Source organism: Apus apus, chromosome 7 (assembly GCF_020740795.1).
Source record: "Apus apus isolate bApuApu2 chromosome 7, bApuApu2.pri.cur, whole genome shotgun sequence".
In the NCBI taxonomy this organism is placed as follows: Eukaryota; Metazoa; Chordata; class Aves; order Apodiformes; family Apodidae; genus Apus; species Apus apus.
In genome coordinates this window covers 15,148,128-15,167,500 of record NC_067288.1, presented here as the reverse complement: position 1 = coordinate 15,167,500, position 19,373 = coordinate 15,148,128, and the positions used below count along the sequence as shown (strand labels likewise).

The 19,373-nt window shown below is 41.8% G+C and overlaps 1 long non-coding RNA gene across 2 annotated transcripts; it reads left to right on the top strand.

Moving 5' to 3' along the window:
• Nucleotides 1-2,350: 2,350 nt before the first annotated feature.
• Nucleotides 2,351-19,070, top strand: LOC127387144 (uncharacterized). 2 transcript variants are annotated; one of them, XR_007890060.1, is made up of 6 exons: nucleotides 2,351-2,487; nucleotides 4,725-4,923; nucleotides 5,302-5,526; nucleotides 9,389-9,621; nucleotides 17,600-17,768; nucleotides 18,943-19,070. It is a non-coding gene; the product is annotated as an uncharacterized LOC127387144 (long non-coding RNA). The 2 variants fall into 2 exon arrangements; XR_007890061.1 differs by lacking the exon at nucleotides 2,351-2,487 and adding an exon at nucleotides 4,523-4,625.
• The last annotated feature ends 303 nt before the right edge of the window (nucleotides 19,071-19,373 follow it).

Here is a 19,373-nt window from a genome sequence, read left to right as displayed (position 1 = left end):
AATGTAACTCCCTTATGTGTGATGACAGAAAGATTCCTCTCCCTCTTTAAAAACGCAACCTAGTCTCCAAAACTCTGTTAGGATAATACGATGACCAACATCTGTAGTTGCATTAGGCAGGGCTATTCAGGCATAAAGTGTAGGTATAATTAGGGAAGCCCCTCTGTAGAAACAACTTCAGCCTCTCCCACTATTGGTGCCCATCTCTGCCCTCCCTAGCACATCGGTCCAGCATGCAGGTCTCACCTTTGCTTTTTCTGGGTGCCAAGAGCACCTGCTCACCCTGCTAACTGTAAATCATGCTCTCTGCTATTTCAGCTGTGCACATTATTCATTGACAGCTGTTCAGAATCAGAAACATCTCAGCCCTGTATCAGTGTTGCAAAACGCAGCTCTGCTATGTTGGCTCACAGTACTCCTTACCATTAAGTCCCCCATCACTTCTCCTTAAACACTCACAATTACAATAATTTAAGGTACCTAGAATTTGGACACATACAGGTAAGCAGGTATGTTTTTGTTTTGTTTTGTTTTGTTTTGTTTTTAATTTCCAGTCATTTGCCTGATTATAACTACACTGTAAAGCTGTCACAAAAATGTGGCTTCTGCAGCGAGGGGGCACCAGTCTGCTGTGATGGAAGGAAAGGATGGAGACATTTTAAAAGGTCAGTAATAGACCAGGTTTTACACTTTAACTTCAATTACCCACACACAGGCGAGGCAGAACATTTATCTGGCTTGGCATTGCCTTGTTGTCTTTCCCTTTGGCTGAGCCCTTACCAAGTGATGGCAAGAGCATGGCCAAGCACTGCCAGCAGCACCAGGCTGAGCACCCACTCAGCCAGCTGGCTGGACACTGAGCTTTTCCCCACAAGGCCCCAGTGCAGCTCACTACAGGGCATCCCCCTGCAGACAGCACTGGTGTTAAACCTTGCCTGATAATTTAGAGCCAAGTCCCCCAACTGATTCAGAAGCAATAGCCTCACAGGGGTGAGCAGATTTACCAGCTGTCCAGCTTCTCTCACGATTGATCTCTGAATGTTTGGTGTTTGATTTGCTTTTGGTCCCTTTCAGCTGCAAGGCCATTTGCATTTGTGCTGTCCTCTACCCATACTTTTCTCCCTTGGCAATGGGCTGGGTCTTCTCTTTGCAGCTCATGGTCCTTTTCTGGTTAGAAGATCCACTAATTCCTACCCACACCTTGTTACCATTTAAGCTGGGAATGGGAAAACTGTGAGACTACACTAAGAACCAGACTGGAAATAGCCTAAAAGTAAGAGATTTGCAGTTTGATTACTTTGAGTAGATTATTTTTTTTCTGTATTAGAGTCACCTAAGACTTTTGTTTGATGTTAGGCATTGTGTGAAATACTTCAGCCAGGTCACCTAGCATTGCTCTTGTGGCTTTGCTGCAGCATGTTTATGTGTGTCAGCTGAGGGTCTGGCCTGTCTGGTTCCACATTCGGCTTCTGGAGAGTGGTCCCAGTGAGATCTGTTCTCCACGTAGCAGGGCCTGGCCCGAGCTCCATAACTGCACAAGACTGGGTGAGATCAAGTGTGTAGTGAAGACTCCCAAGCAGCCTGGAAGCCATGCAAGCCCAGGAAATCTAGGAACTTCAAGGTGGTGCCTACCTGCAGAGAGGAGTGTATACCTCACCTGAAAAGCCTATTAGGTTGTAACTATGGGTTTGTAAGCGTTTTCTCCTAAAAAGCTGAGTCTCTTTAGCGAAGTTCTAAAAAAGTTGCTTTTCAAAAATGCTTGCAATTATAGAGCTTAGGTTAGAATCTACATGTTTTTTACAAGTGACTGTGATTAAGGTATCTTTATTAGCTGCTCATTGGAGATAAGATGGGTGAAGCGAGATTAGATGTGAGGGGAATGGTTTCCCTATGCTTCAGTGGGATTCCCAAAATCTTCTGCACAGAAGAAACACAGATGTCCTCTGAGAAAGGGTGTGGGAGACAGAGGAGCAGCATGGAGGAGCATTTGCCAGCTGACCTACTTCCAGCATGGGGAAGACCAGGGCCAGATCTCCCTCACCCCAGGAAACTGTTGACAGTGGGTTAGTCCCTGCCAGGCTGTGAGGTAGGTGACAGCCTCACTCATTCTCTCTCTCAGATTTGCCTGGCTAGTTCTTTTTCAGATTTTAGTCAAGCATTGTTGTTAATACTGGTGTGCCTTTTTTAAACAAGTAAGTCTTATTCCTAAAGGTGACAGCAAAAGATTTGGTGTCTGGGGAGCCAGCACTTTTCAGACCCACCACCAGCTAGATGACCTGGATAACGTTACTCTCCATCATGTGAGACATGACTGCAGTGTATGGCAGGATCTGTTTTGTGTTTTGGAGGATGAAGATCCTGGATCTTTGGCCTAGTCTGGGGCCTGACTATCCCTGGCGGTTCTGCAAGATGAAGCCATTCACTAAAGGCAAACCATATGTCAAATATAGCCACCAAAGGAACAGAAAGACATCTCTGAGAGATCATGTAAGTATACCAAATCCAGCCTGGTGAGAAATTTAGGTAAGATGGTCTACTTTTCCTCACATTTTTAGGACTCAGTAGCATTTTCTCTGTCAGGTTGTATCTGAGTGAGGAGGAGGGCTGCCATATAGCCAATTAGTGAGTAGTTTTCTGCTAGCTCTCTGGTAGTCACCTGTTCTCAGTAGCAGCAACATCAGTACAGTGGCAGTATCTTGCTTGCACTAGCTCCAGGAAAACAGGCCAGGGGAAAGCTCTGTAGCAGAAGTGTAGAGTCCAGGAGTGGAAAAAGGAATTACTCCCCGGCAGTGGATTTTGGTCTCTCTTTGGTATCACTGAACACTTCCCTCAAATGGGCTACCTAGTCTCCCAAATCCTGTCTGCTTTCAGCCTGGAGGGTATAAAAGGAACAAATAACTAAGATCCACCAAAAATACTGCAAAAAAATATTGTAGTCTAAGAATTTATATAGACGCACAAAGGCACTTTCATTTTATATCCTCCTGCCCTTCATGGTGGCAGAGTTGCTCTTCTCCAGCAGTGTCTCCAGCCAACATGCAGAGAAGGGCTGGGTGGCAGCTTCAGCCGTGGCAGCTGCAGAAATAACAGCAAGTGGCAGAGCAGCAGGGCTGCTGCCTGGTGTGCACACACAGCTTCTCAGAGCAGCCTCTGCTCAGCTGTCTGTTGACTATGAGCACCTTCCTCTAGCTCAAAGAGAGGCAGTGCCACACAGTTTTCAAGGGAAAAGGATCACTGTGCATGGTGTTTGTGTTTCATAGCAGCATTATGAGACAAATAGGTTCCTGAAGCATGGATTCCTGAAGCATAACCACAGATCTAGAAGTAATCCAAAATATACGACTGTTTCTAAAACAACACAAGCCATCATACACCGGTTTGAAAGCTTTCCATCTCCAGATGGACATTACTTACATGGTCAATCATTGCAGGTAAACCATATGGCCAAATCCCTTTTTCATTGTGTATTTCTCTTGTATGTCAGTGTCTGGAGTACATTTGGAATACTTGACTGGATTAGGGGCAGGGGTTGGTCCTTTCCACCTTACAAGCATTTTACCAGGCAGAGAGCTCTAGCAAGCTGCACAGAAGCAGGTTCTGTACATTTTCTTGCTCTGAATCTCTTTTTGTAATTCAACTATTTGGTCTCCAGACAGTGCCATTACATCATGTAAAATTTAATTTCCATCTCATCAGTGTCAGAAGCTGATCAAAGATTGCCCACAAAAAAATTAGTGTGCTACAGGCTGCATCCAGAACATATGGGCATAGCATTAGTCACCATGGCCTCCACAGCTCCTCCAGCAATTACCATCAAGGAGTAGAGGAATGTCATATGCATTAAAGGAAGACACACATTTCCCAATATGTCTCCTAATAGTAAACACCTCTAATCCTGGTACAGCAGAAGTCAGAAGCTGAGCCTTACTTAAATCCATAATGTAAAGAGCTCACCTCATTGTCACCTAAACTGCAGTGCCTGGGGCGTGTGTGTGTTATATGCCGCTTGCGTGCACTTTGTCTGGGGGCAGCCCTCCAGTGTGAGCAAACACAGCTCCTGCCTAGGGCAGCGAGGCTGATAGGGTGGCAAGAAGCAGCAGGGCTGGGATTTTTCCTCTTCTAATACCAGCTTCTTATTTCTGCCTTAACATACTGAGGAATGACATATTCCTTACACTCCTCTCACCAAGGGGTGTTTTCTGTTGGCTAAACATCATAAAGTGTGTCATTTTACTTGACCGTCTTTGTAATCTCAGATAATGAAGCCACCAGCCACATATTAAAATTAGAGTTGCTGCCCCGAGTAGTCATCTGGGTCCTGGGTAGACTTCTCCCCTGGCTTTGTTCTGCAATGGGAGAAATGCTGATTAAAGTGCAGAAATGCAGTTTGTGCAGTAAACTGGTAAACTGAAAAGGCTGGAATTGTTACAACAATGTTCAAATTGCACTGTTTTCTGGGCAAGTGCCTCTGCGCTCCTCCTCAGGGCCCTGGGGAGAGCTTGACCATCTTTTTAACTGTTCTCTAATCTTGGCTATTATGAGGAATGGAAGCCATTGAGGGGATGCCAGTGGCAGCTCTGCATGGGGCATGGGCCAGGAAGGACCACTGGAGCCTTGGGGCCACGGTGAGCCACCCGCTGGGCAGGGAGGAGGCCTGAGGGTCCCATCTGATTCTGTGTTCAGTGTAAAATGTTTTTGTGCCATTACATCTTCTTCTTTGGCAGCTGACTCTGGTATGAGGATGGCCAAGTCACTTTTTGGAGCCCTTGAGGATTTATAGGGCACAGGAGCATCACCTCAAAGTAGCCACTGATCACTGACAATAATATGCAGAGGAATCTGCATATCTCATCAATTCCATGAGGGATGCAGAGGTATCAAGAAAGCTTGCTGACTGATATGCCGCTTGTTTGAAAAACATTTGTGAGTATAGTGCACATAGACAGGCAGCCTTGTTACCTCCTTGTTTGTTTTCCCATAGATGTATCAAAAGCAATGCCTCCTCCTGCCATGTCTGGGGTACTGAATTTCCTCAGAAAATCCACCTTCACTGAATTTCTTTTTCTATGGACTCCCACAATCTATCATTTTGTTACTGTTTGTTATTAATAACCATACGTGTAGTAGATAAATATATGGTTGTTTCTTGCCTCCCATGAGCGCAAAGAGGAGCAAATGTATCACTTCCACTCTGACTCTGTTTACATGACGATGAAGCTGAAAGTTTCCATCTTTATGTTTTATACCCTCTGCGAAATGGACTTGCTTTGAATTATGTTATGTCTTTCTCTACTCCTTTAGATGATCTTTTATTAGCTTCTGAGGTGCCCTACATGTTTGTCCACACAGCAGAAGAAACAAATACAGAAGCCTTCTTCTTTGACATTTCCATCAGGAATACACTTCCCTGTGTGTCTGCCATGTGCTAACTTACAACTTGTGTTTGGGTTTGTTCCAAAGAGTAAACAAGGAACCATTCCCAGAAGCAGCAGCTCTCCGTGTGAAAAGCCACTCTACAAACTAAAGGTAGTTTTCAAATAATGTCAGACTGTAGACTTTTTATATTAAAATGAACTTTTAAAAAATTATTGCTACATTATTAAAAATGAGGTACTTGTCTGGGACATACTTAGGCAAAATGTATCCTTAAGAAACATATTTGCTCATTTTCTTTATGAAGAAATATTCTGCATTATAGAAATTAATTGAACCGTATTTCTCCTTGTAGTTTTTTTCGCCAGCGATCTTCAGATTTCCTAGGTCTTGCATGTCATTCTAACATATTATATTGGTCATAAATTATATGTGTAGATACAGTTCTTCAGCATTTTACTTTTACATTTTTTTCCTAGAGAATTATGATAGAAATAGGAGTGTTGTAATAAAAAAATTTCCTTCTGTGTATTTTAAGGAAACCCTTTGTGCTTTAGCAAAGTGAGGCCAAAAGTAGCGTGTAACACACTGGGTGTCTGTGCTTTAAAACCAAACATGCCTGCTCCATGTTTATTTCCATGTGATGGAGCATCTAAAGCCAATAGGACAAAGTGAATCAGGTCATGAATGTGCAGTTTGGAGCTTATCTTGTTTGAAGCAGTAATTGCACTGCCCAACACTTGCTAAGAAGCTGCTGTTTGCAAGGCAAATATTTTGTATCAAGTCATTAGTAGGTTTGTTACAAGCTGTGGACACATAATAAAAAATGACTACAGTAATATTTTGATGATAGTCCCTATACTGATCAACTGCAAATGATCTGATTAACAGTCAGCTGCTGATTCCCAGTTTAATTAATCCTGATGGGCTATTGATGCGCTGCAACTGTTTGTCCTAATAATGAGTTTTGAAATTAGGCTGCGACAAGCCACTTAGACAGCTGCCAAGGAAAATAATCATTTAGGAAGGCGAGCAATGGAGACAGCAGAGGAGGAATGGCTGCTATTTGACAGAAAATTCACATGGCTGTGTCACATGTGTTTTATTTTTACATTTGGAGCACATTAACTGTACCAGCAGTAAGTGGTGATTGCAAGACACATAACTAGCTTTACAATTAAGAATGCTACTTCTCATCAGTATGCAAAAGCTAAACATGAAACATGAAGTGTGTTAATAGCAGAATATATGTAGTTACAGACCATTGAACAATTTAGGTCAGTCCTTTGCAATGTTTAATTAGACTAATATATCTGTTTGCAATTAATAACAGATGTGACAAGCTAATGTGTCCGTGTACTGACAAATTAACCTTTGCCCATCAGCTGCTTGGATCTGTGAGAAAAGTGCCATGTTTTGCCCCTGTTCAACTGAACCTAAATAAAATTGCGGGATAATTATAAACATAAATGCTAATAGAATGTGCTTTCCATGCGAAGCAGAAACCAAAGGCGAGTATTCTCAGCCAGGTCATCGGACTGTACTTTGCCACATGACAAAACCTGCAAATTGTATTTTTCCATTTGTCTCAGTGCAATTAGTGTTTGGTTTGACAGATGCTAGTTTGATAGCCCTCGTCACCAATGGACCTGGGACATAGCAGAGACCCTAAATTAATAGCCAGAGTAAGAATGTGCCCATAACCGTGCAGTCTTCAGCTTTATTTGCTGTCTGCAAGCAAATGCTTCCTCAATTTGTGACAACCTTGCCACTAAAGTGACGTGGCAGACATGTCTGTCAGGACTTGGGCTGAGGCCATCAGCATATCCCAGATAAGTAATGGGAGCATCTCTTACCCCCTGGGCTGGAGGTCTGTTTGCATTTCCAGTGTAATACCTCTCTCCCTGTCTCTCTCTCCCACACACACTCCCCATAATACATATATATATATATATATATGTATATATGTATGTATATATGTATATATATTATATATATATATGTATATATATAATATATGGTGGCTATTATATATATATACATATATATATAATATTATATATATAATTATTATATAATAATATATTATATATTATGTATATAATATTATATATATAATATTATATATATAATAGTATATATATATAATATATGGTGGCTATTATATATATTTATAATATAGCCACCATATATTATATATATACATATTACAGGCATCTTTCCCTGCTTTGCATTAGACTCTGTTATTGATGGGATTTACACATACACATAAATGTGTGAGTACGTATGTATACACATATGTATATGCATACAAGTACATGTCTATTGTAAAGGTACTTACACATAATATTATTATATATAATTGCAAATTCCATTAAATGGTTATTTTCCTCTAGATTTGACCTAGACTGCATCCTTCTTATATTTAAGAATTTGCAAGTAAGCAGCATGTTTGGATGTGTCCATGTCTGCCTGCTTACAGCTCCTGGAAAATCAGCTTTTTTGGACATGTTGATGCTGACATGGTGGCCATCTCTAAGTGCTCTCTGTTAGCTCTCTGTTAGTGGCTGTCAAAGACTAAACACTGGCCTTGGCAGGTCCAGTATGGCCAGTCTTGAAAGTCTTGTTCTGCATTTTTGCACACTTGTTTGTGTTGATTAGGAATATGTTCATAGGTGACATCCCTGGAGGCTGCCTTCATGCTGAGATGGTGTGAAACCTGTTGTGTGATTCAACAAGACACATTCTGAGGAGTCACCAAGTCTGGGACTCCTACTGTGACCCATGAACCAAAGATCTCTAGTGCTGATCTGTTTGGAGAAACTTTCAGCACCTACTTTTAATACGTGCTTTTCACTAGTTCCTAAAATTTTGGTCTCAGGATCAGCCCATCTTTGAATTATATTTATAACATCACATCAGAGATTGAGTAGTATCAAATCACTAACAGCCTAGAACTAGCATCAAGATTTGAAGAAAACCTCATAAAAACAGGGCAACATTAGGACACAAGGGAACTGTCAATTACATGTATTAGTGCTCCCTTGGACACATTCTGCTTTGTGTAGCTCAGAAATACCCATTAGGACTAGACATATATCAGCATCCCTTACCCAAATAAGTATCAAGAGGTAAAACATCATTATCTTTCAGCCATAAAACCATAGTATCCACCTGTTTTCCCTCCTAAAGGTCACGTGTTCACAGCCTGCCTGCGCTGCCCCTAAAATGAATGCCATGTTGTCATCAGCATTCAGCACCATGGCTGCAGAATAAAGGGAGCCCAGCCAGGCACATGAGAAAGAGGAGATAAAAAGAAAGCAGAAAGCAAAAATAAAATGCCTTAAGTCTGTGCTGCAGACTTTTGCCCTCCCTCACTAATCGATTGTCCTCCCAGTGTTTGTTCTCTCCAGCGAGCAACTGGTGTGCAGTACAGACTATGGGTAGAGCAGCAACTGCCCAAATGAACAGCACAACCCTGGCAGCAGGAGGCTGTGCAGCTCTTCCACCCAAAGAGTGAGCAAGCACTGCTCCCACAGCACACAGGGTTCCATCCTCCTTAGCTCTGACAGACCTTAAGAGAGACCCTTGCCTCCCTTTGACTCGCTGGAATTTGCTTTGCAACAAAAGGTTTCTCTGAAAAAGCTGTCCTTTCCAAGGGGAGTGGACAGGGAGAGCAGCAGGAGTGATGGAGATGCTCCACATCTGGTGGCACCTCTCCCTGCTCTGCATTAGGCTCTGTTAATAAACCTGTTATTGATGGGATTTATTGAGAATGGACCCTGGGCAGGCTGACCACCTGCCCTGTGTTAACAGCAACAGTTCACAGGATGTTCCTACTCTTTAATGCCAATTATCTTTCCTACAGCCCACATCTTAAAATGAAAGTTTTTTAAAGTGAAATTAACATCCTTCTTGAAACACAGTGGGCATTTTTCAATTCTACCTCTGCATGATTAGTTTAATTTTTTTCTTCTGATCTGAAGATCATGTTCATCTTTCAAATTAAAAATAGGTCAAAAAGGTATGTAATCAGAATCAACCAACAGCTGGGGAACGAAGAGCACAGCCTATTTTGACATATAAACAATCCTGGAAGAAGTGAGCAATCCTAATCATGCCCTCAAAGCCCTGATGTGATGAGAGTAGGAGGGAAAAAGGACTACACCATGTGCTAAGGACCCCAGCATTGCAGCTGCTTGTGCAGAAAGGAGCAAGCCCCACAACAGAAAATGCCACTCGGAAGAGGTAAGGTACAAACTGCACCCTTTCTGCCTATATGTGTGCCTACCAAAGAGTTATGGCTCTGCCTAAGCACTGGACGGAGTTTCAGGCTCTTCTCTTTCTTTCAGGCAGGAGGTTTCAATTTGGGGGTGTGTGTTTGGTGATGGGATGGCGCAGGGCAGGTCTTTCTCTGTACAGAGCAGCAGAGGTACTCAGGTACTGCAAGTGCCCAGCAGCAGGCCTGTGCCAGCTACTCCATGGACTTGTCTTTTAAGAAGGTTTTTTCTTAATAATTGTACAACTGTTCATGTGTTTGAAGGAGAGAATAGATTTTGAGATGACTCCTGCCCCCTTTTTGCCCTATGTATTCCTGAGAGCATGGTGGAGAGGTAGCTACTGGTACTCAGGGGAAAAAAGAAGTGTAATGGGTTGGAAAAGCGTGTACTTTACTTTGAAAAGTTCATCCCTATGTTTCTGAGCAGTTTAAAAAAAATAAATAAAAGAAAAAAGAAATCTATAAATGCTAGATAACTTTTTCATGACTATGGCCTTTAGCTAGGCTGAACTTCCAAAAATGGGTTTGAACTACTACAATACTATTTCCTGACAGCTCCTGGTGTAAGAAACCCCATGTTTGTGTGCTTCCAGGAAACTGCTGTGACAGCTGTGTGTGAACCTAAATAGCAGGAGATGTATAGCCAATAATTTCTAAATGGTGTGTTAGACTTTGGAGTGGATTTATCCCTCTCGTCCCAGTTCTGAGAATCTCCTCACTGATGAGTGAGTGGTTTACTTCCTCGCACGTGGCTGCTGCACTGAGGGATGAACCTGTGCCTGTTTCTGAAGGAAGCCAATGTAGAACTTTGGAAAGTTGAGCACTTTAAAAATGAAGAGAGTTCCTGGCCTTTGGGTTAGCATGTTCCTGCAGAGGTGCCAAAGGTGGATGTTGTGTGCAGGATCCCAGGGTAGTGGCCAGTGCACATGCTGAGCAGTGAACACACTTTTCTGAATAGACTTTTTATTTAGATAGCAAAAAAGAAATTAATGAAAACCTGATGTTCAGCGTAAAGGCAGGTATAACTGAAAGGATGGAATTAAGACTTAGACCATTATTCTTGCCATTTTACTTAAGTATGTGAAGCTTTATTATGTTTCTTCTTGCACACCTCAGCTTTTGCATCTGACATTGCAAGAGTTATTTCATTTCTCTCTAAAGCTACAAGCAAAGAATATGTGTATGAGGGGCCTAATAATTTTCTAAGATTCCTTTTTCCAGCCATTAAAGCTGAAATGCTTTACTCCGTTTCCAAAGCTTTCAGAAAATAAGCAGATGAAAGCTCTGGGCTTTTTGTTGTTTTTGTTTTTCCACTTGTACAAATAATATATAATAACACCCGCATTTGAAAACTGGGGATTTTTGCCATTCATATCCCAAAACAGTATAAATTGTTGTGCTTTAGATCAACTATTAAAAAATCCCTCTTTACCTTTGCCTCAATTTACAGCAAAGCAATATGGCTCTGATAGACTGATATGATGGATACATGGTATTACTGTATAACCTATCATCATATGAAATTAGATTCTCTATCAAAAACAAAAGTTTTAGTAGGATGAAATTATGATTCTGTGAGCAGGTCTCCTGCTCTGGCATCAACATTGATGCAAAATTGATGAAACTTCCAAGTGAAATTGCATTGTTTGATCTTCACAGTCCTGGAATAACATAGCCTAAAGCTACAGTTTCTGTAAACTTACTTTGCACAAACGACTTAGCTGGTACTGATGTATTGACATGGTGTGCCCATGAATGACATTAGGGCTACTTAGAAAAGAGACAAAATAACAGTAAAAGAATGCAGCAATTGGTTCTGAAATTACCTTTTTCCAGTGAACCTCTCTGAAAAATTACCTTTTTCTGCTGAGTCTCACTCAAAAATTACCTTTTCCAACTGAAGCTCTCTCAAAGTGCCTTGATGTTAAGCAATATAGTTTTTAGTTGAAAATGTCACAAGGCCATGAAAAGAAATTGATAGAAAATTTCAGGGTTCCTTGTTGATATTTGAAGCAGCCTGTGGATTTTTGTTCTTTAACACAGATCTTCTCCGCTCTGCTACCACTTTGATTTCTGTATTGCCAAAACCAGCATGTTTCTAGGCTTAATGGCTTCACCAAGAGGAATGTGAAGGTGATTTAGTTATTGCTGTGGAAGTGACATTACCAGTAGGAAGCTGGTAAACAGATGTCTTCTGAGCCCTTTCAAATGGCATAGAAGGCAGTGGTTTGTTTTAATCATGAGATAGAATAAATAATCTCTCTAAATGTCTTCCTTTTTTAAGGCATATATAAATACTATAGTACTCTGATTATCTGAACTGCTTGGGTGAAGCTGTTGAGATATTTGTCTGTGTATGTGGCTGAGAGGGAATAGTGATCCAGAGCTCATGGAAATCAATGGAAGGGCTCCCACAGCCTCAGCAGGCTTTAGCTCAGACCTGTAACTGGAGGTTAAGAAACCAGGTGACTGCCAGCAGGAATTTAGAGTGGAGGATTGCACAGACAGGGATCAGTATAGACTTGATAAGACCGAAGCCTCAGACTGTTCATGCAGGTGGATCTAACACCTGTACACAGCCCCAGTGAACTGTGACAGGCAAAAGGGGCAGTGTATTAGCAAGACTGGGAGCCAGGAGATGCTGAGATTAAAGGTATGGGCACCTGAAAAAGACACCATGAGACACCCAGGGGATAATTTCACAGTGCATTGGCAGTAATTGCAGTACTGTGGTAAACACAAGGTTACCTTTCTCTGAGGAGTAAGGTACTTTGCGATTACTGAAGGTAAGAGCATGGACGTAGGCAATTACTGCAGAAGAGCTGGCTCTCTGCAAACTCTTACCCTTTTAAACTTCATATGCTCATGACATCAGGGAGAATTCATCTCACTTGCAACCAAGTACCCTGTCTAAACTAGCAACCGTGGTTCCCTCAAATAGTCAGTGGAGACAGAGAGATCCCTCCAGATTCCTCCCTCCTCTCCTGGTGGGACTTTCTCCCTTATGATCACAGGCCCTTAGGAAGCCCTGGCCACACCAGCCATCTCCATACAGTCAGGATAATATGCTACCTCACTCGCACGTCACAGGAGTGACACTTGTAATGCACACTCCTTCATGCAACACCCAGCTTTCTGGTTAACCAGCCGTCTGCCTGGAACATGCAGCATTGAACCTGTTATGCACTACTATCAGTGTCCTCCTCCCAACAGACCCACAGCTTAGGAGGAATTTGCTGGAGGCATCTGTCTCCTCATTGACAGGAGTGGGACCCCAGTCTAGCTCAGATGACATTTTGTTAGATCAAAGAAGACCATGACTGAATTTTCTGGGCATTTTCTTCACAAAGGTGTGGGAACAAGGGCTGGCAACTGGTTGCATGGATGTGCTGGGCTGATATGAATGAGTTGTTGAGATGAGATTAGTTTTATCCCTGAAGTGTGGACAATATATGAAGACAGTGAATAAGGAGTTTCAGAATGGAGAAATGCAGTCTTAGACTTAGTAGCTCTCAAAGGACAGGGGCTCCAGCTGGATTTTATGGGAGAGAAAGGTGTACACAAATACTGATTTCAAATCTGAATGGTTTGAAACAGCTACATAATAAATAGTTAAATTAATTAAACACAAATTTATGAAGGATAATATTAAGAAGATTAGTTGCAAAATCCATTTGGTTGTGTTTTGTGCTACAGAGCAAACAGAACAATAAAGTTAAGAGGAATCTTGAGCAGCAGCTATTATCAATCAATGAACACTGCTTTGGGGTTTATATTTAGTTAATATATTGAGCAGATTTAGACAGATAAAAGACTACAGGAGGAACAAAACACTTCTCCTAGAAACATGCATGTTCTTATGAAAGTTTTTGAGACACTCTACGATATGTTTATTAGAAATCATGGCACTTTGAACAATGCCCCTGAGTTCCCTAAATCTGGGCAAGCACAGGATTAACCAGAACCCTTCAAATTGTGATTTTTTGCTTCCCTGAGAAAAATCTATGCAATACCTTCATTGATGTCATGTATATTGACTTCAATCATTGGTCAATACTCTCTGCCTGTGGCTCTGACATTGTTACCAGGATTGTAGCTACAGCTGGCTGAAAACAGACAATTGCACTCTGTGAAAGCATTAGAGGTTTCAGAATTTGTTTTCAATATCTATTAGTGAAAAAAAAAAACACCAAACAACAACAACAAAAAAAACCCAAAACAAAACACCTTCTTTATTACAGAATTAACTGAAGTTTAATGAAACTGCTGGAGTCCCCATAAGATGTTTTGGGGTGTATGTATGTGCCTTGGTAGCTGTGGAGGGCTGCTGTGCTGTGGTCTCAGTACAGAGCATGCTGGTTGTGAGCACCACCTGGGCAGTGTTTGGAAGGTCACAGGGATCCATCACAAACACATAACTTTTGTACAGTTTTGAAACTAGTGGTTGGTTTTGACAATTCTCCATCACCTCATGGGAGGCTCAGGGTTTTTTTCCAGCAGAGGTGGGAAGAAGGCTGCAAATATAAGTATTTACACAGACAGTATAACAGTGATACCCAGTATACATATGCAGTAACAACATCTGAGGTATGGCCAATCTTTTGGTGGTGAATGCTAATTTAGCGGGGTTTTTTAAAATCTTATTTTCTTGTGCCAGACCAAACCTTTCTGAGTGCAAAGAGTTTGCCATCACTGATATGGGAAAAAGGGACGCACTTTTCCACATGTAGTACAGGCAAGGAGCACTGTGAAGCCCTTTAACTTGCAAGCAGGAGCAAGGGGCCTCAAGGGTGCTGCTAAAGCAGGAGGCACAGGTACCTATGCAGCAGTCAGTGCTCTGTAGAGCAGGGAGCAGTGACAGCCAAGGAGCTAACAGCAGAAGGTGCCCAAGCAAATCCTGCATATGACAGCCTCCATGCAGCATTAGTGCCTTTTCTGTGGACATGAGACTAGGAAGCCACCTCATGTCTTTTTTTTTAAGCCCTTCCTCTTCCTCCCTGGAAGGCAAGTGTCCTTGTCAGAAATGCCATCGGGCAATTTCTTCAGTTGTCCTCCCATGAGGATGTCACATGATACCACACAGAGGTGTGACTCTTAACAGGCCTAAAGGATTATTTATATGATTCAATGAAAATCACTTACAAAATACAATCATGTAGCTATACTCTTTTACCAAGCATGGCAGTAAACGTCCTACAGTTTCCCTGAGGGAAAGAGTAGTCCAAATGCTTAAATTTAAAAGACATGGGAAGAGTCTTTTCCCAAATCAGCATCTCTTTCAGGGGCATCAGCTCCAGGAGCCCCCAGCCCAGCTGGGTCTGCCTCTTCTGAGCCCAGCCTTGGGCAGCTTCCAGGGGCTGCAGGCAGCCAACACACCCCGACACCTCACAGAGAAATGCTGCTCTGCTGAAGGAATTGTCTGTTTGTTAGTCAGGAGACAAAGGCCAGCTCTTTTAGCAATAATTAACACGGTGCAGTTAGGTATCCTGGCATGCAGAGATCAAATTTTAACACTCAGCCTAATTCCACGCTGAAACAGAACTATTCTCACCTTTACCATTTTACTCATTACTACCCCATTAACCTGCTAATGGACATGTTGCAGGACTCATCTCTCTAATTATACAAAAATCAAGGGGAGATGTACAATTCTGTAGATTCTTGAAATCCATTTCAACAAGCAGGAGTTCTTTTGCAAAACTAAATTTGGAGGAAAGCTGAATGCTGCTGATTAGTTTGCTGTTATTTTATAAAGACAGGCTGGGGCTGTGTACCTGGCACACCGAACCCTCAGAGTGACTAGGAATTTGGGGTACACAAGAAGTGTAGGGTAGAGCAGTGGAGATCCCCCCTGCAGAATACATGAGGTAAACACAGCACTATCTGAGATTCCTGTAAGGCAGTGTGAGTAGGAAAGCTATCATGGCTCTTGTCCTATTATAATATTATATTCCTTAAAAATAAATATATGAAGTATAGTATAAAAGCAAGTGGTTGGGGTCATTAATAAGCCAGATAGGATGCTATCAAAGCATCTGTGGCTCCCCACATACATTAGTCATGGCATATGCTTTGCATAAAGAGCCCAGTAAAATAACTGCACTCCAAACAAGTAGTCCTAAAGAAAATGCTCATGTTAAAGTCCAAATCCCTTAATGACCTTGTTTTTTACATCACATATATATTTAGCATTCTTTCAAATTTTCCTGATGTTATTTTCCAACTAACAAGGTTCCCAAAACATGCCATGCACCTCTGTTCCCAGTAATTTTAGAGGCTGTATCGGTGCCTGGCCAGCCAAGCCGCCTATTTGCAGTTCTGATCCTGTATCAAAGCTCCAAGTACATGTGAGGAAGAGGAGAGCAATGCCAGAGGAGTCCAGCCTGGCAGATGCTGGGGCTTGGTTTCCCCCTGCATTGCTCCTGCCCAGCCCGGGAGCCCCGTCCCGCACCGAGCCCGGGGTCCGCGTCCCCGGTGCTATTCGGGATCGGCCACCAGATGTCCCGTAGTTAACGGGGCAGGAGCGGCGGCGGCACCTGCCTCAGCGGCCTGGCCGTGAGCGCGGCGGGGGAGCAGGGCCGGGCTGCGGTTATGAACCCGCGGCTGAAAGCGCTGCCCTTCGATGGGGACGGGTCACCTTCACGTTTGGGTCACCTTCAGGGCTGTAGCACGTGGGACACAGCGCCCTGTGCTGCTGGTTTGCACAGAAGCAGCCATGAAGATCCTGCAGAGCCCATCTGGCAGCGCGGGCTGTGAGGCGCGCTGCGCTGAGCACCCCTGCTCCGGACATGGCCTGGGATGAGGTTTTCTCCAGCTCTCCCACCCCACAGAACTGCACCGCACTGTTCCTTTTCTTTTTAAGAACATATGTTTTTAATAGAAGCAGGTGTCACATGTTTCTTTCACAAGTGGGGTATAAGGCTCTCTGTATTAATTGATGGAAGACAAATCAAAGGTAGTTTTTATTTTCTGTCAGAGTCTGCAGGTGTCCTGTGCTACAGAACGAGGCAGTCCAATAGCTCAGAAACATGAAATTGACACTGGCTTTTCCACGTTTCTGCTGGGACCTGAGAGGTTCAGAAATCCTATTGCATAGTGATGTCCTTTAACATCAACAAACACATATATATATTTTTTTAAAAAAGCTGGAGCCAGGAGAAGCAGATTTATCAATATTTTTAAAAATCCATCTAAAGTATGGAAATAAAGTCTAAAATGCTGCACTGCTTCCCAGTGATTCTGAAGGAGAGTCCCAGAGAGTCGAGCATAGCCGTGATAAAGATTGCTTCCAAGAAATACAGGACTGGAAATGGGAAGACAAGCAAGTTTCTATTACACAAACACACACACTAGTGGTGGGGAAAATAAATAAATAAATAAATAAATAGTCACCTGGAGCCAAGTGCCATGGAGTTGCTTTATGTGCTGGAAAACTTCTGGCTATACAAAACAGGCTGGAAAAAAATAATCAGACTTAACAGTAAAAAACTCTGCAGCTAATATTTTCAAAAGAAAAGTATGAGGTATTGTATGATCATTTATATATTACAGGGAATATGAGACTCACTTGATTAAAAAACTAGCAGAAAGAATAAACCTGTTTCAAAACCCTGGCAGATTAGTTTATATAAGGCCAGGGATTAAGGGTATCTCCAATGTCATTTGCCTTTTTTTGGTGTGCTGCATTATGGCATCCTTGAATATTTCTGCACTCGCCATAGACAGTGATACCCAGTAGTGAGGGCAAAAATTATCAACTACAAGTGTTTCTTCCAACTTCTAAACTTACCTGCTAAGTAGCTCAAAACATGGTTCTTCTCTGTGATAGCCCTAGGGCTGTCAAACACTTGTAGACAAACTGCCACCCACCACCTGGCAAAGCAGGAGAAAAGCAGCAGCAAAATTTTAAGGATTTTCTTTTTTGTTTTGGTTGGTTGTTTTTTTAAGGGGAACTTCCTGGGTTTATTGCAGCTAATTTGATTTATCAATACCCCAAAGGAGAAAAAAAAAGCAGTTTATAACCACAGACCTTCAGTAGAGCAGCAGAACCAAACCTGCAAATGAAGGCAAAGCCTGGAGTGCTGCAGAGCCACAAAGTGTGGGAGTGCAAAACGAGGTAGGAGGGATCTGGCAATTACTTTGGCTGTTGTGCTTAACTATGCTGTGTGAAAACCATCTTTCTTTACCAAGTGATTGTTGCTAAATGGAAATATAAAGCCAGTGTCCCAGAGCTGGGTTGTGGGCTCTGTCAGGGCTGGCATATCAGGGGGTTATGCTGGGAGCCTGGGTGTCTGAGAGCATGAAATGGGAATAGACCAGGACAAACACTTATGAAGAGCAGACTGCAAGGTAGAGCTGAATGCTGGGGGTGAATGGGGATGAATGCTGCTTTCTGCTGCTCTGCTAGCTTTCCTGGAGAAAAAAAATAATAATAAAAAATGTTTGATTTGAAAGTGTCTCTGAGCAAAAGGGAGAACTGGGAGGAGAGAGCCTGAGGAGCAACATGGGTTATAGCTGCTCGTGAGGCATAAATCGCATGGTGAATGAGTGTGTTGGTATGGATGTATTGATGGCTGATGTCCTTTGAGTTAAATAACAGAGTAAACATGGATTTGCAATCCTAAACCCCCTCCTGCCGTGTTTAATGAATTTTTAGTTCAGGATGTCCATAAATAATCAGGCAAATCAAACAACAGGAATTACATTTTACAATGAAAAATAATTAAACATTAAATATAGACTAAGTCTCTTTTATACAGGAAATGTAAATAACTTCATCTGAAAAGTGCAGGAGTACACTTGCTCTGCTTTAATAGTCATATAGACAGGAGGCTTATACAAATATTGTCTTTTATTATAAAGTAGAAAACATAAAACTGTATCAGGAACAATAATAGCTTCTGAAAGCCACTGGAGAATAAAATAAATTTGAGCTTTGCATTCAGGAATTAATTTTTCACATAAATAATAATTCCAATCAAGTTCTTTAGTTAAAATTAAAAATTGTTATTTAGAAAAATAGTCTTTAAACATGCAACACAGAGAACAAATTTCTTCTAACGTGAGACATGCAGTAATAGTGAAATAATGAGTCACATTTGATATTGCTCTTCTGAAAACCTAGTAGGGAAAATTTTCTGTTGCTGAGACTTGATACTCTGTACTGCCAACTTGGGTTTTTCTTTCATTTTTTTGTGGTGAGGTTGTTTTGGGTTGTTTTTTGGTTTGGTTTGGTTTTGTTTTATGAGCGTACTGTTATTTCATATTTTTTTTTTCATTTCTCTGTTCAGAAAGAAAAAAAGAAGTGAACGAGAGAGGCACAACCTTTGGTAGACTGATCTGTGACACCCCATAATCTTTTGATACTGTCTTGATTTCTAATTGTTTTTCACATTTTTAGCAAAAGAAATAAATAAAAAAAAAAACAGAAATGTAACCTATATTATTATACTTTAATGTGATGTTCTACTTTCCTGTTTGTAGTCCTTGAAGTTTTTGTCTTACTTCATTAAACATTTAATAAATCACTGCCAGTTTTGTGACAGATTTTAACCATAACACAAACAGCAGGAGGTGTAAACTCAGTTCAGTTCGTATAGGCATATAATATCCGTGTCGACATCATCATCCCCTCAGGGCATATTGGCAAAACGGCCAATGGAAGCAAAGCTTTTTCCGACAAAGCTTCGAAAATAAAGTTTTCTTCTTTTATCTTACTACA